Source organism: Mustela erminea, chromosome X, assembly GCF_009829155.1.
Source record: "Mustela erminea isolate mMusErm1 chromosome X, mMusErm1.Pri, whole genome shotgun sequence".
Classification (NCBI taxonomy): domain Eukaryota; kingdom Metazoa; phylum Chordata; class Mammalia; order Carnivora; family Mustelidae; genus Mustela; species Mustela erminea.
The window spans coordinates 54,136,768-54,160,796 of NC_045635.1; the positions used below are offsets into that span (position 1 = coordinate 54,136,768).

The 24,029-nt window shown below is 37.4% G+C and overlaps 2 long non-coding RNA genes across 2 annotated transcripts; one reads left to right on the plus strand and one right to left on the minus strand.

Moving 5' to 3' along the window:
* Positions 1–901: 901 nt before the first annotated feature.
* On the minus strand, positions 902–17,354 carry LOC116582882. Its single transcript, XR_004282545.1, has 3 exons — positions 17,260–17,354; positions 13,332–13,336; positions 902–946 (listed from the first exon to the last, which is right to left on the minus strand). It is a non-coding gene; the product is annotated as an uncharacterized LOC116582882 (long non-coding RNA).
* A 2,060-nt stretch (positions 17,355–19,414) lies between these two features.
* Positions 19,415–23,763, plus strand: LOC116582883. Its single transcript, XR_004282546.1, has 3 exons — positions 19,415–19,536; positions 19,902–19,904; positions 23,739–23,763. It is a non-coding gene; the product is annotated as an uncharacterized LOC116582883 (long non-coding RNA).
* The last annotated feature ends 266 nt before the right edge of the window (positions 23,764–24,029 follow it).

Below are 24,029 nucleotides of genomic sequence, written 5' to 3' on the forward strand. Positions count from 1 at the left end.
CCCAGTTTCGTTTTTCTTTTTCAACATTTCCTTGGGGATTTTGGATATTTTCTGGTTCCATGCAAATTTTAGTACTGTTTGTCCCAGTACTTGGAAAATGCCATTGGTATTTTGATCAGAATGGCATTGAAATTATAGATTGCTCTGGTCAGCTCAGAGATTTTAACAATGTTTATTCATCTGATCAATAAGAATGAAATGTTTTTTCATCTTTTTGTGTCCTCTTCGAATTCTTTCATGAGTGTTCTGTATTTCCTAGAGTATAGGCCCTTTACTCCTTTGGCTCGATTTATTCCAAATTATTGTATCGTTTTTGGTGCTATTGTAAAAGGAACCAATTCTCTAATTTCCCTTTCTACAGTTTCATTGTTAGGGTATAAGAAAGCAACGATCTCTGTGCATTGATTTTGTATCCTGCCACATTACTGAATTGCTGTATGGGTTCTAGTAAATTGGGGATTAAGTCTTTTGGTTTTCCAGATAAAGTATCATGTCATCTGCAAAGAGAAGAGTTTGACTCATTTTTTTTCCAATTTGAATAGCCTTTATTTCTTTTTGTTTTCTGATTGCTATTGCTAGGATTTCTAGTACTATGTTGAAAAATAGTGGCAAGAGTAGGCATCCTTGTCACGTTCCCGATCTTAAGGGAAAAGTTTTCAGGTATTCCCCATTGAGAATGAAATTCACTGTGGGTTTTTTTTTTTTTTTCACTGTGGGTTTTTAATTGATGTATTTTATGAAATCAACAAACAGTGTGGGGGATATCCAACAGAATAAAACTAGTCTCTTCAATAAATGGTGTTGGGATAATTGGACAGCTATATACAGAAGAATGAAACATGCCCGTTTTCTTACACCATACAAATTGGTAAACTCAAAATGGATCAAAGACCTTAATATGAGACAGGAATCCATCAGAATCCTAGAGGGGAACATAGGCACTAACCTTTTTGGCATTGGCCACAGCAACTTCTTTAATGACATGTCTCCAAATGCAAGGGAAACAAAAGTGGAAATGAACTTTGGGGACTTCATCAAGATAAAAAGTTTCTGTAAGAAGGAAACAGTCAACAAAACAAAAAAGTAACCCACATAATAGGAGAAGATATTTTCAAATGACAGTACAGATAAAGGGCTAATATCCAAGATCTATAAAGAACATAAACTCAACTTCCAAAAACAAATAGTCAAGTCCAAAAATGGGCAGAAGACATGAACAGACACTTCTCCAAAGAAAACATACAAATGACTAACTGACACATTAAAAAAAAAAAAATGTTTATCATCATTAGCCATCAGGGAAATTCAAATCAAAACCACATTGAGATACCACATTACACCAGTTAGAATGGGAAAAAAAATGACAATGCAAGAAAAAATGTTGGAGAGGCTGTGGAGAAAATGGAACTTTTGTACACTGTTGGTGAGACTGCAAGTTGGTACAACCACATTGGAAAACAGTGCGGAGATTCCTCAAAAAATTAGAAATAGAGCCACCCTATGACCCAACAATTGCACTACTGGCTATTTACCCCAAAGGTACAGATACAGTGAATGACGGAGCACATTTAATCCAATGTTCATAGTAACAATGTCCACAATAGCTACACTGTGGAAAGAGCTGAGATGCCCTTCAATAGATAAATGGATAAAGACAATGTTGTCTATATATACAATGGAATATTAAAATTATGATTACCCAACTTTTGCATCAACATGGATAGAACTGGAGGAGATTATTGCTTAAAGTCAATTATGATGTGGTTTCATTTATTTTTGGAAGATAAGGAATAGCATGAAGGACATTAGGAGAAGGAAGAAAAACATGAGGGGGGGAATTGGAGGGGGAGATGTCCATGAGAGACTATGGACTCTGGGAAAACAAACTGAGGGTTTTAGAGGGGAAGGGGTGGAGTATGGGTAGCCATATGATGGGTATTAAGGAGAGCATGTATTGCATGAAGGGTGTTATATACAAACAATGAATCATGTAACACTACATCAAAAACTAATGATGTACTATATGGTGACTAATATAATATAACAAAATAAAATAAACATATCTATTTCATAATTTATTCAACTCTATACCCCCAACTTCTGTCAACCAATACTCTGTTCTTTGTATCAATAAGGTTTTGGGGATTTGGGCGGGGAATTAAGTTTTTTTTTTTTAATTAGATTTATTTATTTATTTTCAGAAAAACAGTATTCATTATTTTTTCACCACACCCAGTGCTCCATGCAATCCGTGATCTCTATAATACCCACCACCTGTTACCCCAACCTCCCACACCCCCGCCACTTCAAACCCCTCAGATTGTTTTTCAGAGTCCATAGTCTCTCATGATTCACCTCCCCTTTCAATTTATCCCAACTCTCTTCTCCTCTCTAACACCCCTTGTCCTCCATGATATTTGTTATGCTCCACAAATAAGTGAAACCATAGGATAATTGACTCTCTCTGATTGACTTATTTCACTCAGCATAATCTCTTCCAGTCCCATCCATGTTGCTACAAAAGTTGGGTATTCGTCCTTTCTGATGGAGGCATAATACTCCATAGTGTATATGGACCACATCTTCCTTATCCATTCGTCCGTTGAAGGACATCTTGGTTCTTTCCATAGTTTGGCAACCGTGGCCATTGCTTCTATAAACATTGGGGTACAGATGGCCCTTCTTTTCACGACATCTGTATCTTCGGGGTAAATACCAAAGAATGCAATTGCAGGGTCATAGGGAAGTTCTATTTTTAATTTCTTGAGGAATCTCCACACTGTTCTCCAAAGAGGCTGCATCAACTTGCATTCCCACCAACAGTGTAAGAGGCTTCCCCTGTTTTGTTTTTTATTTTGTTTTAGATTCTGCATGTTCCAGAGATCATACAGTATTTTTCTTTCTCTTTCTGACAAGCAGTGATATGGCAGGATTTATTTCTTTCTCATGACTGAATGACATTCTATTATATATCTTATAACTTCTTTATCTATTCATCCATCAGTAGACTCTTAAGTTGTTTTCATATCATAGATATTGTAATTAATGCTATAGCAAACACAGGAATGTGTGTATCTTTTTGAGTTAGTATTTTTTTTTCCTTCAGATGAATACCCATAATTGAAAGCACTGGATCATACTGTAGTTCTACTTTTAACTTCTTAAGGAAATTAAAGTAGTGCTTTCCAAAGTGGTTGCACAAGTTTACAACCTTACAAACAGTGCATGAGGGTTTCATTTCCTCCATGTTCTCACCAACATGTTTTATTTCCTTTTTCTTTAAGTTTTTATTTAAAAATTGTTAGTAAACATACAGGGTAATGTTAGTTTCAAGTATAGTTTAGTGATTCAACACTAACATACAACACCCAGTGCTCATCACAAGTGCCTGCCTTAATTCCCATCACTTGTTAAACCCATTCCCCAGCCCATCTCCTCTCTGGTAATCATTAGTTTGTTCTCCATAATTAAGGGGCTGTTTCTTGGTTTGCCTCTCATTTTTTCCAGATGTTCATTTTTATAGAAGGTTTTATTTATTTATTTATTTATTTGAGAAAGAAAGCATGTGTGTGTGTGTGTGTGTGTGTGTGTGTGTGTGTGTGTGTATGACAATATAGTTTACACACAATGTTACTTTAGTTTCAGGTGTACAGCATAATGATTCCACAAATTTATGTATTATGACATTTTTACCAAAAGTGTAGTTACTATATGTTCCCACACATCACTACTGCAATATCAATGATTATATTTCTTATGATGTACCTTTAATTCCTGTGACTTAGTTAGTCTGTAACAGGAAGCCCATATTTTCCACTTCCCATCACTCATTTTTCCCAACTACTCAACCTCTTCCCTCTGGTAGCCATCACTTTATTCTCTGTATTTAAAGGTCTGATTCTTCTCTTCATTTATTATTATATTTTTTAGACTCCACATGTAAGTGACTTTATATGGTGCTTTTTCTTTCACAGTCTAACTTATTTCACTCAGCATAATATCCTCTAGGTCGATATATGTTGTTGTAAATGGCACAATATCATCTTTTTTATGGTTGTAAAATATTCTGTGTGTGTGTGTATACATGTATATATATACACACATATATATGTATATATATACATATATGTATGTATATATATAAAATATTCTGTGTGTGTATACATATATATGTGTATATACATATATAGTATATATACATACATATATGTATGTATGTATCATGTATGTATGAGAGCCATATATGTATGTATATATATAGGGTATATATATGTATATATACATATATATATATAACATTTTCCTTATCCAGTTGCCTACCAGTGGATACTTGGGGTTTGGTTTCATATCTTGGCCACTGTAAATAAATCTTCAATAAACATAAGCATGCAAACATATTTATGAGTTAGTGTTTTAATTTTCTTTGGGTAAATTCCTAATAGTGCACCTACTAGATCATAGAAAATTTTTATTTTTAATTTTTTGAGGGACTCCATATTATTTTCAACAGTGACTACATGAACTTGCATCCTCACCAACAGTACATAAGGGTTCCTTTTTCTCCACATCCTCATGAGGCCTTGTTATTTCTTATCTTTTTCATTTTAGCCATTCTGGCTAGTATAAAGTAATATTTCATTGTGATTTTGATTTGCCTTTCTCTGATGATTAGTGATGTTGAGCATATTTTTATGTGTTTATTGGCCATTTGTATGTCTTCTTCAGAAAAACATCTATTTAGGTTCTCTGCTTATTTTTAAAAGAAATTATTTGTTTTTTCACATTGAGTTGCTTAAATTCTTTATATATTTTGGATACTAACCCCATATCCTTTGTAAATATCTTCTCCATTGGTCAGGTTCACTATTTTGTTTTGTTTTGTTGATAACTTCCTTTTACTATGCTAAAGTTTTATTTTCTTGTAGTCCCAACAGTTTATTTTTCCTTTTCTATCCCTTGCCTTAGGAGACGTATCTAGAAAAATATTGCTAGGACCAGTGTCAAAGAAATTATTGTGGTTTTTTTCTACAATTTTTATGGCTTCTAGTGTCACAGTTAGGTCTTGAATTCATTTTGAATTTATATTTGTGCACGACATTAAAAGGGCTCAAGTTTCATTATTTTACCTGTAGCTGTGTAGTTTTTGCAACACCATTTATTAAAGAGACTCCATTTCCCCTGTTATATATGCTTATCTCCTTTCTTATACATTAATAACCATATAACTATGGGTTTATTTCTAGGTCCCTATTCTGTTCCATTGATTTATTTTTTCCTTTGATTTATTTTCCATTGATTCATTTTTGTGCAAGTACCATACTGTTTTGATTATTAGAGCTTTGTAGTACATCTTGAAATCTGGAGCTGTAATTCTTCCATCTTTGTTTACTTTCTCAAGATTTTTTTTTTGTTTATTTTGGGTCTTTTGTATTTCCATACAAATTTTAGTATTATTTGATTTAGGTTAATGGGAAAAAAATGCTGTTGGTGTTTTGTTAGGGATTGCATTGAATCCATGGATTGCTTTGGGTAAAGTGTAAATTAACAACATTAATTCTTCCTATTTATGAATATAGGATATCTTTCCATTTGTTTCTGGTTTAAAATATAATTTTTCTGGGAGAATGGAGGAAGATGGCAGGGGAGTAGTGGGCCCTATTTCAATTGGTTCTCCTGAGTTTAGTTGGCTATCTACCAAACAATTCTGAACACCCATGAAATCAACCTAAGGTCTAAGAATATGTACCTGGATCTCAACAAGCAGATAGCACTGCCTTTTGAGGTAGAAAGGGTGGAGTAGTGATTCTGTGGGCAGATATCAGAATAAGACAGAAGAGGGAGAGAGCCACCATAAGCTGGTGCCAGGAAGTTGATATAATGCTGGAGTGCAAAAGCATCTTGTGCTAGGGACCAGGCAAAAACTCACAGAGCTGTAAAAGCCATAGAAGTGCTTTAGAGTAGTGCTCAGAAAGGATCTAGGAGCTGTGGAGGCACACGTGTGAACCTGGGACTGCTCCCTGTTTTAGAAGCACAAAAGATAGAGACAAGTCCAGGTCCCTGGGTAGATCACAGAGAAGGTTGATAAGGGCAATGGACTACTCCTGGGAGGCTGTGGATTTCAGTGGTACCTATAGAAACAAAGACTGTGTGTTCTGGAGGGTTCAGATAAGAGCAGACTGTTAATTCTCAGATCTGGGGCAGAGGTCTGGGTGCTGCCATTTTTGCTTTGACCCTCAGAAGAGGCACAGAAAACCATAAGAGAACAAAAGCTCAAAAATCCAGTTTCCGCTGAGGCTAGCCTCTCTAAAGGGGCAGGACAACTCTGCCCAAGCAGGGTTTCCTGAGAAACACCATGACAGGTCCCTCCCCCAGAAGAAACGCTAGAAGAATAAGAGGACAACTCTAGAGTTATCATAAAACTGTAAAACCCCAAAACTAGGGGAAAATAGTATATTGAGCTTCAGGTTTTGCCTAATAGCTTGTGTATTTGTCAGATACAACACTCTTTCTTTTCATTAGTTCTCTTATTCTTCCCTGTTATTTCTTTTTACCTTTTTCTCATTTCAAATAGATGTTTAAGATACCATATTTCAGAGTAGCTTTTTATTTTATTTTTTTTTATTTCCAGCATAACAGTATTCATTATTTTTGTACCACACCCCGTGCTCCATGCAATCCGTGCCCTCTATAATACCCACCACCTGGTACCCCAACCTCCCACCCCCCGTCCCTTCAAAACCCTCAGATTGTTTTTCAGAGTCCATAGTCTCTCATGGTTCACCTCCCCTTCCAATTTTCCCCAACTCCCTTCTCCACTCTAAGTCCCCATGTCCTCCATGCTATTTGTTATGCTCCACAAATAAGTGAAACCATATGATAATTGACTCTCTCTGCTTGACTTATTTCACTCAGCATAATCTCTTCCAGTCCCGTCCATGTTGCTACAAAAGTTGGGTATTCATCCTTTCTGATGGAGGCATAATACTCTATCCCCAGGGGTACAGGTCTGAATCACCAGGTTTACACACTTCACAGCACTCACCAAAGCACATACCCTCCCCAATGTCCATAATCCCACCCCCTTCTCCCAAACCCCCTCCCCCCAGCAACCCTCAGTTTGTTTTGTGAGATTAAAAGTCACTTATGGTTTGTCTCCCTCCCAATCCCATCTTGTTTCATTTATTCTTCTCCTACCCACTTAAGCCCCCATGTTGCATCACCACGTCCTCATATCAAGGAGATCATATGATAGTTGTCTTTCTCTGCTTGACTTATTTCGCTAAGCATGATACGCTCTAGTTCCATCCATGTTGTCGCAAATGGCAAGATTTCATTTCTTTTGATGGCTGCATAGTATTCCATTGTGTATATATACCACATCTTCTTGATCCATTCATCTGTTGATGGACATCTAGGTTCTTTCCATAGTTTGGCTATTGTGGACATTGCTGCTATAAACATTCGGGTGCATGTGCCCCTTTGGATCACTACGTTTGTATCCTTAGGGTAAATACCCAATAGTGCAATTGCTGAGTCATAGGGCAGTTCTATTTTCAACATTTTGAGGAACCTCCATGCTGTTTTCCAGAGTGGCTGCACCAGCTTGCATTCCCACCAACAGTGTAGGAGGGTTCCCCTTTCTCCGCATCCTCGCCAGCATCTGTCATTTCCTGACTTGTTTATTTTAGCCATTCTGACTGGTGTGAGGTGATATCTCATTGTGGTTTTGATTTGTATTTCCCTGATGCCGAGTGATATGGAGCACTTTTTCATGTGTCTGTTGGCCATCTGGATGTCTTCTTTGCAGAAATGTCTGTTCATGTCCTCTGCCCATTTCTTGATTGGATTATTTGTTCTTTGGGTGTTGAGTTTGCTAAGTTCTTTATAGATTCTGGACACTAGTCCTTTATCTGATATGTCGTTTGCAAATATCTTCTCCCATTCTGTCAGTTGTCTTTTGATTTTGTTAACTGTTTCCTTTGCTGTGCAAAAGCTTTTGATCTTGATGAAATCCCAATAGTTCATTTTTGCCCTTGCTTCCCTTGCCTTTTGCGTTGTTCCTAGGAAGATGTTGCTGCGGTTGAGGTCAAAGAGGTTGCTGCCTGTGTTCTCCTCAAGGATTTTGATGGATTCCTTTCGCACATTGAGGTCCTTCATCCATTTTGAGTCTATTTTTGTGTGTGGTGTAAGGAAATGGTCCAATTTCATTTTTCTGCATGTGGCTGTCCAATATTCCCAGCACCATTTATTGAAGAGGCTGTCTTTTTGCCATTGGACATTCTTTCCTGCTTTGTCGAAGATTAGTTGACCATAGAGTTGAGGGTCTATTTCTGGGCTCTCTATTCTGTTCCATTGATCTATGTGTCTGATTTTGTTCCAGTACCATGCTGTCTTGATGACGACAGCTTTGTAATAGAGCTTGAAATCCGGAATTGTGATGCCACCAACGTTGGCTTTCTTTTTCAATATCCCTTTGGCTATTCGAGGTCTTTTCTGGTTCCATATAAATTTTAGCATTATTTGTTCCATTTCTTTGAAAAAGATGGATGGTACTTTGATAGGAATTGCATTAAATGTGTAGATTGCTTTAGGTAGCATAGACATTTTCACAATATTTATTCTTCCAATCCAGGAGCATGGAACATTTTTCCATTTCTTTGTGTCTTCCTCAATTTCTTTCATGAGTACTTTATAGTTTTCTGAGTATAGATTCTGTGTCTCTTTGGTTAGGTTTATTCCTAGGTATCTTATGGTTTTGGGTGCAATTGTAAATGGGATTGACTCCTTAATTTCTCTTTCTTCTGTCTTGCTGTTGGTGTAGAGAAATGCAACTGATTTCTGTGCATTGATTTTATATCCTGACACTTTACTGAATTCCTGTATAAGTTCTAGCAGTTTTGGAGTGGAGTCTTTGAGTTTTCCACATATAGTATCATATCATCTGCGAAGAGTGATAATTTGACTTCTTCTTTGCCGATTTGGATGCCTTTAATTTCCTTTTGTTGTCTGATTGCTGAGGCTAGGACCTCTAGTACTATGTTGAATAGCAGTGGTGATAATGGACATCCCTGCCGTGTTCCTGACCTTAGCGGAAAAGCTTTCAGTTTTTCTCCATTGAGAATGATATCTGCGGTGGGTTTTTCATAGATGGCTTTGATGATATTGAGGTATGTGCCCTCTATCCCTACACTTTGAAGAGTTTTGATCAGGAAGGGATGCTGTACTTTGTCAAATGCTTTTTCAGCATCTATTGAGAGTATCATATGGTTCTTGTTCTTTCTTTTATTGATGTGTTGTATCACATTGACTGATTTGCGGATGTTGAACCAACCTTGCAGCCCTGGAATAAATCCCACTTGGTCGTGGTGAATAATCTTTTTAATGTACTGTTGAATCCTATTGGCTAGTATTTTGTTGAGTATTTTCGCATCTGTGTTCATCAAGGATATCAGTCTATAGCTCTCTTTTTTGGTGGGATCCTTGTCTGGTTTTGGGATCAAGGTGATGCTGGCCTCATAAAATGAGTTTGGAAGTTTTCCTTCCATTTCTATTTTTTGGAACAGTTTCAGGAGAATAGGAATTAGTTCTTCTTTAAATGTTTGGTAGAATTCCCCCGGGAAGCCGTCTGGCCCTGGGCTTTTGTTTGTTTGGAGATTTTTAATAACTGTTTCAATCTCCTTACTGGTTATGGGTCTGTTCAGGCTTTCTATTTCTTCCTGGTTCAGTTGTGGTAGTTTATATGTTTCTAGGAATGCATCCATTTCTTCCAGATTGTCAAATTTATTGGCGTAGAGTTGCTCATAGTATGTTCTTATAATAGTTTGGATTTCTTTGGTGTTAGTTGTGATCTCTCCTCTTTCATTCATGATTTTATTTATTTGGGTCCTTTCTCTTTTCTTTTTGATAAGTCGGGCCAGGGGTTTATCAATTTTATTAATTCTTTCAAAGAACCAGCTCCGAGTTTCGTTGATTTGTTCTATTGTTTTTTTGGTTTCTATTTCATTGATTTCTGCTCTGATCTTTATGATTTCTCTTCTCCTGCTGGGCTTAGGGTTTCTTTCTTGTTCTTTCTCCAGCTCCTTTAGGTGTAGGGTTAGGTTGTGTACCTGAGACCTTTCTTGTTTCTTGAGAAAGGCTTGTACCGCTATATATTTTCCTCTCAGGACTGCCTTTGTTGTGTCCCACAGATTTTGAACCGTTGTATTTTCATTATCATTTGTTTCCATGATTTTTTTCAATTCTTCTTTAATTTCCCGGTTGACCCATTCATTTTTTAGAAGGATGCTGTTTAGTCTCCATGTATTTGGGTTCTTTCCAAACTTCCTTTTGTGGTTGAGTTCTAGCTTTAGAGCATTGTGGTCTGAAAATATGCAGGGAATGATCCCAATCTTTTGATACCGGTTGAGTCCTGATTTAGGACCGAGGATGTGATCTATTCTGGAGAATGTTCCATGTGCACTAGAGAAGAATGTGTATTCTGTTGCTTTGGGATGAAATATTCTGAATATATCTGTGATGTCCATCTGATCCAGTGTGTCGTTTAAGGCCTTTATTTCCTTGCTGATCTTTTGCTTGGATGATCTGTCCATTTCAGTGAGGGGAGTGTTAAAGTCCCCTACTATTATTGTATTATTGTTGATGTGTTTCTTTGATTTTGTTATTAATTGGTTTATATAGTTGGCTGCTCCCACGTTGGGGGCATAAATATTTAAAATTGTTAAATCTTCTTGTTGGACAGACCCTTTGAGTATGATATAGTGTCCTTCCTCATCTCTTATTATAGTCTTTGGCTTAAAATCTAATTGATCTGATATAAGGATTGCCACTCCTGCTTTCTTCTGATGTCCATTAGCATGGTAAATTCTTTTCCACCCCCTCACTTTAAATCTGGAGGTGTCTTCGGGCTTAAAATGAGTTTCTTGGAGGCAACATATAGATGGGTTTTGTTTTTTTATCCATTCTGATACCCTGTGTCTTTTGACAGGGGCATTTAGCCCATTAACATTCAGGGTAACTATTGAGAGATATGAATTTAGTGCCATTGTATTGCCTGTAAGTTGACTGTTACTGTATATGGTCTCTGTTCCTTTCTGATCTACCACTTGTAGGCTCTCTCTTTGCTTAGAGGACCCCTTTCAATATTTCCTGTAGAGCTGGTTTGGTATTTGCAAATTATTTCAGTTTTTGTTTGTCCTGGAAGCTTTTAATCTCTCCTTCTATTTTCAATGATAGCCTAGCTGGATATAGTATTCTTGGCTGCATGTTTTTCTCGTTTAGTGCTCTGAAAATATCATGCCAGCTCTTTCTGGCCTGCCAGGTCTCTGTGGATAAGTCAGCTGCTAATCTAATATTTTTACCATTGTATGTTACAGACTTCTTTTCCCGGGCTGCTTTCAGGATTTTCTCTTTGTCACTGAGACTTGTAAATTTTACTATTAGGTGACGGGGTGTGGGCCTATTCCTATTGATTTTGAGGGGCGTTCTCTGAACCTCCTGAATTTTGATGCTCGTTCCCTTTGCCATATTGGGGAAATTCTCCCCAATAATTCTCTCCAGTATACCTTCTGCTCCCCTCTCTCTTTCTTCTTCTTCTGGAATCCCAATTATTCTAATGTTTCGTCTTATGGTGTCACTTATCTCTCGAATTCTCCCCTCGTGGTCCAGTAGCTGTTTGTCCCTCTTTTGCTCAGCTTCTTTATTCTCTGTCATTTGGTCTTCTATATCACTAATTCTTTCTTCTGCCTCATTTATCCTAGCAGTGAGAGCCTCCATTTTTGATTGCACTTCATTAATAGCTTTTTTGATTTCAACTTGGTTAGATTTTAGTTCTTTTATTTCTCCAGAAAGGGCTTTTATATCTCTTGAGAGGGTTTCTCTAATATCTTCCATGCCTTTTTCGAGCCCGGCTAGAACCTTGAGAATTGTCATTCTGAACTCTAGATCTGACATATTACCAATGTCTGTATTGATTAGGTCCCTAGCCTTCGGTACTGCCTCTTGTTCTTTTTTTTGTGTTGAATTTTTCCGTCTTGTCATTTTGTCCAGATAAGAGTATATGAAGGGGCAAGTAAAATACTAAAAGGGTGGCAACAACCCCAGGAAAAAATGCTTTAACCAAATTAGAAGAGATCCAAAATCGTGAGGGGGGAGAAGGGGATAAAAAGAGGTTCAAAAAGGAAGAAAGAAAAAAAAAGAAAAAGGAAAAAAGAAAAAAAAAAAGAAAAAAGAAAAGAGAAGAATTAAAAAAAAAAAGGAAAACACCTAAGAAAAATGTAAAAAAGAAAAAATATATATATTAGATAAACTAGTAAAAAATCGTTAAAAAAGAAAAAGGTAACAGTTAAAAAAAAAAAAAAATTACCCGAAGGCGAGAAAAAAAAAAAAAATGAAAAAGAAAAAAATTAAATTAACTGCAAGACTAAAAAAAAATCACAGGGAAAAAGCCATGAGTTCCGTGCTTGGCTTTCTCCTCCTCTGGAATTCTGCTGCTCTCCTTGGTATTGAAACCGCACTCCTTGGTAGATGAACTTGGTCTCGGCTGGATTTCTTGTTGATCTTCTGGGGGAGGGGCCTGTTGTAGTGATTCTCAAGTGTCTTTGCCCCAGGCGGAATTACACCGCCCTTACCCGGGGCCGGGGTGAGTAATCCGCTCGGGTTTGCTTTCAGGAGCTTTTGTTCCCTGAGCGCTTTCCGTAGAGTTCCGGAGGACGGGAATACAAATGGCGGCCTCCTGGTCTCTGGCCCGGAGGAGCCGAGAGCCCAGGGCCGCACTCCTCAGTGCGCCCTCAGAGAACAGCACCCAGTTACTCCCGTCTGCCTGACCTCCGGCCGCGCTCCGAGCTCTCCGAGCCTGCGACCAGTTCAAGGTAACACCGAGCTGTGAGCTTACTGTCGGCTCTGTCTCTGTAGCCGGCTTTCCCGTTCCAATACCCGCAAGGTCTGCGACACTCAGACACCCCTGCTCCTTCTGTGACCCTGCGGGACCTGAGGCCACGCTGACCCCGCGTGGGCTTCGCCCCGGTTTAGCCTCTGGAGCGATGTCCCTCAGCGGAACAGACTTTTAAAAGTCCTGATTTTGTGCGCCGTTGCTCCGCCGCTTGCCGGGAGCCAGCCCCTCCCCCCCGGGGTCTATCTTCCCGTCGCTTTGGATTCACTTCTCCGCCGGTCCTACCTTTCAGAAAGTGGTTGTTTTTCTGTTTCCAGAATTGCTGTTCTTCTTCTCTTCGATCTGCCGATGGATTTTCAGGTGTTTGCAATCTTTAGACAAGCTATCTAGCTGATCTCCGGCTAGCTGAAGCAGTCTCAGCCTGCTACTTCTCCGCCATCTTGACTCCTCCTCTCAGAGTAGCTTTTTAACTTGTACTTTTTCAAACCTATATTTTTATAGCTCTATGCCTCAATGTAGTCTTTTTTCCCTACTCAATATTACATATGTATTTTACAGATATAATATAATTTAATATAATAATTTATACATATAATTTGTGTGTATATGTATATACATATATATGTATATTATATATATATTATATGGATATGTATATGGATAATGGATATGGATATAAGCAAGATGTCAGAGGTAGACTTCAGGGTAGCAATCATGAAGTCAAAGGTTAGGCCAGAGAAAAGCATTAGTGAGAATATAAAATGTTTAAGGGCAGAAATAAAAACTAACCAGAACAAAATTTAAAATGCTATTAATGAGATGCAGTTTAAACTGTATACTCTAAGAGCTAGGGTAAATAAGGTAGAAGAATGAATTAGTGATCTTGAAGATAAGCTGATTGAAAGGAAGAAAGGCAAGGAGGCTAGGGATTAACATCTAGAAGCCCATCAGATCAGAATTAGAGAGATAAATGACACCACGAAAGATTCCAATGTCCAAATTATTGGGATCCCTGAGGAGGTGGAGAAAGAGAGAGGACTGGAAGATATATTTTAGCAAATCATAGCAGAGAACTTCTTTAATCTGGGGAAGGAAACAAGCTTTCATGTCCAACAGGCCAAGAGGACCCCTCCCAAATCAATAAAAACACCTTACTGTATAATAGTAAAACTTGGTAATCTTAGAGTCAAGGAACCTATGCTGAGAGCAACTAATGAGAAGAGATTTCTTACATATAGAGAGGTCCTTATCAGAATAACGTCAGAGTTGTCCACAGAGACCTGGAAAGCCAGATATATTCAGTGTACTAAAGGAGAAGAACATGCAACCAAAAATACTTTATCCAACAAGGTTGTTGTTCAAAATGTACAGAGAGATAAAGATCTTCCAGGACTAGCAGAGACTGAAAGAATGTGTGACCACCAAGACAGCCCTGCAAGAAATATTAAGGAGAATTCTATAAAAGAAGAAAGACTCCAAGAGAAATATAGATAGGAAATTAACAGAGACAATCTGTAGAAACAGGAACTTTAGAGGCAATATGATGGCACTAAGTTCTTATCTTTCAGTATTTATTCTCAATGTGAATGGGCTTAATGGTCCCATCAAAAAGAACAGGGTTTCAGATTGCATAGAAAGAAGGACCATCCATATGCTGTCTACAAGAGAGTCATTTTGAACTTAAAGAACACCAGATTGAAAGTGAGGTGATGGAGAATAATGTATCATGCTACCAGACCTCAAAAGAAAGCTGGGGCAACAATTCTCATACCAGAAGTTAGATTTTAAACTAATGACTGTAGTAAGAGACATAGAGGGACATTCAACTAAGGTTTATAACTAAAGTTTATAACTAAAGTTTCCATCCAACAAGGAAATCTAACAATTGAAAATATCTATGCACCCAACATATGAGCAGCCAACTACATAAACCAGTTAGTAATAACAAAAACAACAAAGAGTCATATTGATAGTAATACATTAATAGTAGGAGACATCAACATTCAACTCACAGCAATGGACAGATAATCTTACCAGAAACTCAACAAAGAAACAAGAACTTTGAATGACATTTTGGAGCAGATGGACTTCATAGATATGTACAGAACATTCCACCCTAAAACAACAGAATATCATTCTTCTTGAATGCACACAGATTTCTCTGGAATAGACCACATACTGGAGTACAAATCAGGTCTGAACTTGTACTAAAAGACTGAGATTATTCCTTCCATATTTTCAGACCTCAATGCCTTGAAATTGGAACTTAATCACAAAAAAAAGGAAGAAATTCAAACACTTGGAAGTTAAAGAGCATCCTGCTAAAGAATTATTGGTTCAATCAGGAAATGGAAAGATAACTTAAACAATTCATGGACTAATGAGAATAAAAACACGCCATTTCAAAACTTATGGGATACTGCAAAGTGCTACTAAGAGGGAAATACATTGCAATATAAACCTCTCTTATAAAATTAGAAAAATCCCCAATTCACAAGCCAATGAGCTAGAAAATGAGCTAGAAAAACAATAGCAAGTAAAATCTAAACCAGGCAGGAGAGGAGAAATTATGATTCAACCAGAGATCAATGAAATAGAAACAACAACAAAAAAAAAGTAGAACAGATAAAAAAAGAAACTAGAAGCTGGTTCTTTGAAAGAATTGATAAAATCAATAAACTTCTGGGTAGACTTATCCAAAATAAAGAGAATTAATAAAATCATGAATGAAGTGAAGGGAGATCATGATTAACACCAAGGAAATAGAAACAATTATTAGAGATTACTATCAGCAACTATATGCTAACAAACTAAGCAACTGGAATAAAGGGATGCTTTCCTGGAAATTATAAATTACACTGAAACAGGAAGAAATAGACAATCTTAATAGACAAATAACCAGTAACAAAATTGAAGCTGTGATCAAAAAGTGCCCAAAAAACAGAGTCAGTCCAAGATCAGATGGATTCCCAGGGGAAATCTGTCAAACATTTAAAGTAGAAATAATACCTTTTTTTCTGAATAAGTTTCAAAAATAGGATCAGAAGAATCACTTCCAAACTCATTCGATGAGGCCCACATTACTTTGACCCAAAATCAGGAAAAGACCCAATCAAAAAGCAGAATTTCAGACCAATATACCTGATAACTATGGATTCTAAAATTCTCCACAAGATCTTAGCCAAGATGATCCAAAAGTACATTAAAAGGGTTATTCATCACAGCAAGGTGGGGTTTATCCCCATGACACTATGGTGGTTTAACATTTGCAAAACAATCAACATGGTAGAACACATTAATAAAAGAAAACAAGAACCAGATGACCCTTTCAATTGACACAGAAAATGCATTTGATAAAATACAACATCCTACCTGATTAAAAGTTTTCCAGAGTGTAAGAATAGAGGAAAAATTCCTCAGTTTTATAAAGAAAAACAGTTATGAAGAGCACACAGAGAATATCATTCTCAATTGTGAAAAATCTGAGAGCTTTTCCCTTAAGGTCAAGAACAAGACAGGAATGACCACTCTCAACATTATCTTCAATGTAGTACTAGAAGTCCTAGCCTCAGCAATCATACAACAAAAATAAATAAAGCATATTCAAATTGGCAAAGAAGAAGTCAAACTCAAAATCAAATCAAATCGGCTGCTCTTTTATATACTAACAATATAACTGTAAAAAGAGAAATTAGGGAATCAATTCCATTCAGAGTAGCATTAAGCAATATAAGATACCTAGGAATAAACCTAACCAAAGAGGTAAAGGATCTATACTCTAGAAACTACAGAAAAATTATGAAAGAAATAGAGACAGACATAGAAAAAGAAAAGCATCCCATGCTCAGGGATTGAAAGAATAAATGTTAAAATGTCTACATTGTCCAAAGCAATCTATATTTTCAACACCATCCCAATCAAAATCCCATGAAATTTTTCAAAGTGCTGGAACAAACAATCCTAAAATTTATATGACACCAAAAGGCTCAAATCACCAAAGAAATGTTGAAAAAGAAAAACAAAGCTTTGGGCATCATGTTGCCTGACTTCGTGTGATATCATGAAGCTCTGATCACCAAGGCAGCATCTTATTGGCACAGAAAAAGACACATTGACCAGTGGAACAGAATAGAGAGGGCAGATATGGACCCTCAACTCTATGGACAACTAGTCTTTGACAAAGAAAAAATATCCAACGGAAAGAAGTCTCTTCAATTACTGGGGCTGGGAAAACTGGACAGGTATATATCAAAGAATGAAACTCAACCATTCTCTTACTCCATACACAAAGATAAATTTTAAATGTAATGAAGACCTCAATGTGAGACAGGGACCCAACAGATTTGTAGAGAAGAACATAGGCAGTAACCTACTGACACTGGCCACAGCCACTTCTTTCATGATATGCCTCCAAATACAAGAGGAACAAACATAAAAATGAAATTTTGGGACTTTAATCAAGATAAAAAGCTTCTACCCAATAAAGGAAACATTCAATAAAACAAAGGCAACCCATGGAATGACTGAATATATTTTGAAATGACATTACAGATAAAGGGTTGGTGTCCAAGACCTATAAAGACTTACTAAATCTTAACACCCCAAAACCAAATAATCAAGGGAAAAATGGGCAGAATAATCCAAAAATTTGTATGGAATCAGAAGAGACCCCGAATCGCTAAGGAAATGTTGAAAAACAAAAATAAAACTGGGGGCATCATGCTACCTGATGTCAAGCTTTACTACAAAGCTGTGATCACCAAGACAGCATGGTACTGGCATAAAAACAGACATATATACCAGTGGAACAGAGTAGAGAGGCCATATATGGACCCTCAACTCTATGGGCAAATAAGCTTCGACAAAACAGGAAAAAATATACAGTGGAAAAAAGACAGTCTCTTCAATAAGTGGTGCTGGGAAAACTGGACAGCTATATGTAGAAGAATAAATCTTGACCATTCTCTTACACTGTACACAAAGATAAACTCAAAATGGATAAAAGACCTCAATGTGAGACAGGAATCCATCATAATCCTAGAGGAGAACATAGGCAGTAATCTCTTCGATATCAGCCACAGCAACTTCTTTCAAGATATGTCTCCAAAGGCAAAGGAAACAAAAGCGAAGATGAACTTTTGGGACTTCAACAAAATCAAAAGCTTCTGCACAGCAAAGGAAACAGTCAAGAAAACAAAGAGGCAACCCACGGAATGGGAGAAGATATTTGCAAATGACAGTACAGACAAAAGGTTGATATCCAGGATCTATAAAGAACTCCTCAAACTCAACACACACAAAACAGACAATCATATCAAAAAATGGGCAGAAGATATGAACCGACACTTCTTCAATGAAGACATACAAATGGCTATCAGACACATGAAAAAATGTTCATCATCACTAGCCCTCAGGGAGATTCAAATTAAAACCACATTGAGATATCACCTTACACCCGTTAGAATCACCAAAATTAGCAAGACAGGAAACAAAATGTGTTGGAGGGGATGTGGAGAAAGGGGAACCCTCTTCCACTGTTGGTGGGAATGCAAGTTGGTGCAGCCCTTTGGATAACAGTGTGGAGATTCCTCAAGAAATTGAAAATAGTGGGGCACCTGGGTGGCTCAGTGGGTTAAAGCCTCTGCCTTCGGCTCAGGTCATGATCCCAGGGTCCTGGGATCGAGCCCCACATCGGGCTTTCTGCTCAGCAGGGAGCCTGCTTCCTCCTCTCTCTCTGCCTGCCTCTCTGCCTGCTTGTACTCTCTCTCTGTCAAATAAATAAATATAATCTTTAAAAAAAAAAAGAAATTGAAAATAGAACTTCCCTATGACCCTGAAATCCAACTACTGGGCATTTACCCCAAAGATACAGATGTAGTGAAACAAGGGCTCTCTGTACCCCAATGTTTATAGCAGCAATGGCCACGGTCGCCAAACTATGGAAAGAACCAAGATGCCCTTCAACAGACGAATGGATAAGGAAGATATGGTTCATATAATCTATGGAGTATTATGCCTCCATCAGAAAGGATGAATACCCAACTTTTGTAGCAACATGGACGGGACTGGAAGAGATTATGCTGAGTGAAATAAGTCAAGCAGAGAGTCAATTATCATATGGTTTCACTTATTTGTGGAGCATAACAAATAACATGGAGGACATGGGGAGTTAGAGAGGAGAAGGGAGTTGGGGGAAATTGGAAGGGGAGGTGAACCATGAGAGACTATGGACTCTGAATAACAATATTAGGGGTTTGAAGTGGCGGGGGGGGTGGGAGGTTGGGGTACCAGGTGGTGGGTATTATAGAGGGCATGGATTGCATGGAGCACTGGGTGTGGTGGAAAAATAATGAATACTGTTATGCTGAAAATAAATAAAAAATAAATTTAAAAAATACAAAAGGAAAGAGAGAAAACATGAAGAGACATTTCTTCAGATAAAACATACACTTGATAAAATGTTCTCCATCTTTAGCCATCAGGGAAATTCAAATCAAAACCACATTGAGATATCATCTTACACCAGTTAGAATGGCCAAAATTAACAAGGCAGGAAACAGCAAGTTTTGGAGAGGAAGTGGTAGAAGGGGAACCCTTTTACACTGTTAGTGTGGATGCAAGGTGGTAGAGCCACATTGGAAGACAGTGTGGTTTCTCAAAGAATTGGAAACAAAGCTACCCTATGACCTAGAAATTGCGCTAGTGGGCACTTATCCCAACAATACAGATGTAGTAAAAAGAAGGAGCACATGCACCCGATGTTCATAGCAGCAATGTCCACAACAGCCAAACTGTAGAAGGAACAAAGATGCTCCTTAAAAGATGAAAGGATAAAGAAAATATGGTTCACTTATACAATGGAATATTACTCAGGATGAATTTCCAACATTTCCATTGACATTGATGGAAGTGGAGGGAATTATGCTAATTGAAATAAGTCAAGCAGAAAAAGAAAATTATCATATGATTTCACTCATATGTGGAACATAAGGAATAGCATGGAGGACATTAGAAGGAAGTGAAAACTGAAGGGAGAGAAACTGGATTGGGAAGTGAACCATTAGAGACTATGGACTATCAGAAGCAAACTGAGGGTTTCAGAGGGGAGAGGCTGAGGGGATGGGATAGCCCAATGAAGGGTATTGAGGGTATATAGTGCAACGGGCACTGGGTTTAATACACAGATAATGAATCATGGAGCACTACATCCATGTGACCACCAAGCCAGTATTACAAGATACATTAAACAGGGGGATCTATAAAAGAAGAAAGAAACCAAGAATGACATAGAACAGAAATTACTGAGGCAATCTACATAAACAAGGACTTCACAGGCAACATGATGTCAACAAAAACTTATCTTTCAATAATCACTCAATGTGAATGACCTAAATGCTCCCATAAAATGGCAGAGTTGAAGACTAGATAAAAGGACAAGAACTGTCCATATGCTGTCTACAAGAGACCCATTTGTAACCTAAGGGTACATCCAGGCAGAAAGTGAAGGGATGGAGAAGCGTCCAACAAAAAAACAAACAAACAAACAAACAAACCAAAAAAAACTCAGGCCAGCAGGCCTCAAAAGAACGATGTGGCAACAATTCTCATATCAGATAAATTAGATTTTAAGGTAAATATTATAACCAGAGATACAGAAGGGCACTACATCATTCTTAAGAAGATCTAACAATTGTAAATATTTATGCCTTCAATATGGGAACAGCCAACTACATAAGCCAAATCAAAATATAGAGTCATATTGAAATGAATACATTAATTGTAATGGATTCTAAAACACTAATGCAGTAATAGACAGATAATTCAAGCAGAAAATCAATAAAGAAACAAGAGCTTTGAATGACACATTGGACTGGATGGACCTCCTAGATATAAACAGAATATTCCACCCTAAAACAACAGAATACTCATTATTCTCGAGCACACATGGAACATTCTCCAGAATAGACCCAATACTGGGTCACAAACCAGGGATGAACTGATACCAAGAGATTGAGATTATTCCCTGCATATTCTAGACTACAATGCTTTGAACCCAGAACTCAACCACAAAAAAAAAGTTTGGAAGGAATTCAAACACTTGGATGCTAAAGACAATCCTGCCCAAGAATATTTGGATCAATCAGGAAATCAAAGAAGAACTTAAACAAGTCATTGAAACCATTGAGAATGAAGACACATAAGTCCAAAACCTCTGGGATATGGCAAAGGTGGTCCAAAGGGGAAAACACATAGCCATTCAAGCCTCACTCAAAAAAATTGAAAAATCCAGTATACACTAGCTCTCTTTACACCTTAAAGAACTGAAAAATCAACAACAAATTAAGCCAGCCCCATGCACAAGAAGGGAAATAATCAAGATTAGAGCAGAGATCAATGAGTTAGAAACTAGAGATATAGTAGAACACATCAATGCAACTAGAAGACTGTTATTTGAAAGAATAAATAAGATCAATAAACCACTGGCCAACCTAATCCAAAATAAAAGAGAGAGGAACCAAATTAATAAAATTATGAATGAAAGGGGAGAGAACATGACAAATACCAAAGAAGTAGAAATAATCATCAGAAATTATTATTAACAGTTATATGGCAATAAGTTAAGCAACCTGGAAGAAATGGATGCATTTATGGAAACCTATAAACTACAAGGACTACAACAGGAAGAAATTGACAACCTTAATAGACCAATATCTAGTAATAAGATTGAAGGAGTGATCATAAACCTCCCAAAAAACAAGAGCCCAGGACCTGACAAATTCTCTGGGAAATTCTACCAAACAAAATACCCATTCTCCTGAAGCAGTTTCCAAAAAAAAAAAAAAAAAAAGAAGGAAAACTTCCAGACTCCTTTTATGAAGCCAGCATTACCCTGATCCCCAAACCAGGCAAAGCACCATCCAAAAGGAGAATTTCAGACCAATATCCCTGATGAATATGGATGCCATGAATCTCAACAAGATCATAGCTAATAGGATCCAACAGTACATTAAAAAGTTTATCCACCATCACCATGTGGGATTTATCCCTGGGATGTAAGTGTGGTTCAACATTCACAAATCAATCAATGGGATCAAAGAAATCAATAAGAGAAATGAGAAGAACCACATGGTCCTCTTAATTGATGCAGATAAAGCATTTGACAAGATAAAGCATCCATTCCTGTTTAAAACTCTTCAAAATATAGAGGGAGCATTCCTCAAATGTATAAAATGCATCTATGAAAAATCCAGAGCAAATATCATCCTCAATGGGGAAAATCTGACAGCCTTCCATTTGAGATCAGGAACACGACAGGGATGTCCATTCTTGCCACAGTTGTTCAACATACTACCAGAAGTCCTAGAAACAGCAATCGGACAACAACAACAACAACAAATAAAAGGTGTTCAAGTTGGCAAAGAGAAAATCAAACTCTCTGTCTTTGAAGATGAACTACTTTATGTGGAAAACCCAAAAGACTCCACTCCCAAACTAGTAGAACTCATACAACAATTCAATAATGTAGCAGGATACAAAATCAAAGTACAGAAATCAGTTGCTTTCTTATACACTAACAATGAAAATATATTAAGGTAAATTAGAGAATGGATTCCATTTACCATAGAACCAAGAACCATAAGATACCTGGAAATAAACCTAAGCAAGGAGGTAAAGGAACTGTACTCGAGGAACTACAAAACACTCATGAAAGAAATTGAAGAAAACACAAAAAGATGGAAAACCATTCCATGCTCATAGATCAGAAGAAGAAACATTGTTAAAAAAAAAAAAGTCTATACTGCCTAGGGCAATCTATACTTTCAATGTCATCCCGATAAAAATTTCACCAGCATTTTTCAGAGCTGGAACAAACAATCCTCAAATTTGTATGGAACCAGAAGAGACCCTGAATTGCTAAGGAAATGTTGAAAAACAAAACAAAACAAAACAAAACAAAACAAAACTGGGGCCATCACGTTTCCTGTTTTCAAGCTTTACTACAAAGCTGTGATCACCAAGACAGCATGGTACTGGCACAAAAACAGATGCATAGACCAGTGGAACAGAGTAAAAACCCCAGATATGGACCTGTGACACTATGATCAAATAATCTTTGATAAAGCAGGAAAAAATATACAGTGGAAAAACAGTCTCTTCAGTAAATGGTGCTGTGATAATTGGACAGCTATGTACTGAAGAATTAAACTTGACCATTCTCTTACACCATACAAAAAGATAAACTTAAAATTAATAAAAGACCTCAACAGGAGACAGGAATCTATCAAAATCCTAGAGGCAAACAAAGACAGTAACCTCTATGACATCAGCCACAACAACTTCTTTCAAGACATGTCTCCAAAGGCAAAGGAGACAAAACCAAAAATGAACTTTTGCTACTTCATTAAGATCAAAAGCTACTGCACAGCAAAGGAAATAGTCAACAAAACAAAGAGGCAACCCATGGAATGGGAGAATATATTCACAAATGACACTACAGACAAAAGGCTGATATGCAAGATCTATAAAGAACCCCTCAAACTCAATACACACAAAACAGATAATCATGTCAAAAAATGGGCAGACAACATGAACAGTCATTTCTCCAAAGGAGACAAAGAAATGGATTACAGACTCATGAAAAGATTTTCCTAATCATTAGCCACCAAGGAAATTCAAATCAAAACCACATTATGAAAGCACCTTACACCAGTTAGAATGGCCCAAGTAAAAAAGGCAGTAAACAATTACCTACAAGGCAGTTGGAGAGTATGTGGAGAAAAGGGAACGTTCTTATACTATTGTTGGGAATACAAGTTGTTGCAGTCACTTTGGAAAAAAAAAAAGTGTGGAGATTCCTTAAGAAATTAAAAATAGAGCTACCCTATGACCCTGTTACTGCACTACTGAGTATTTGCCCCAAAGATACAGATGTAGTGAAAAGAGGGGCCATATATACCCTGACGATCATAGTACAAATGACCACAATTGCCAGACTGCGGAAGGAGCCAAGATGCCCTTTAGCAGACAAATGGTTAAAGAAGATATGTTCCATTATGCAATGGAATATTACACCTTCGTCAGAAAGGATGAGTACCCAATTTTTGTAGCCACATGGGCGGGAAGCGATTATGCTGAGTGAAAT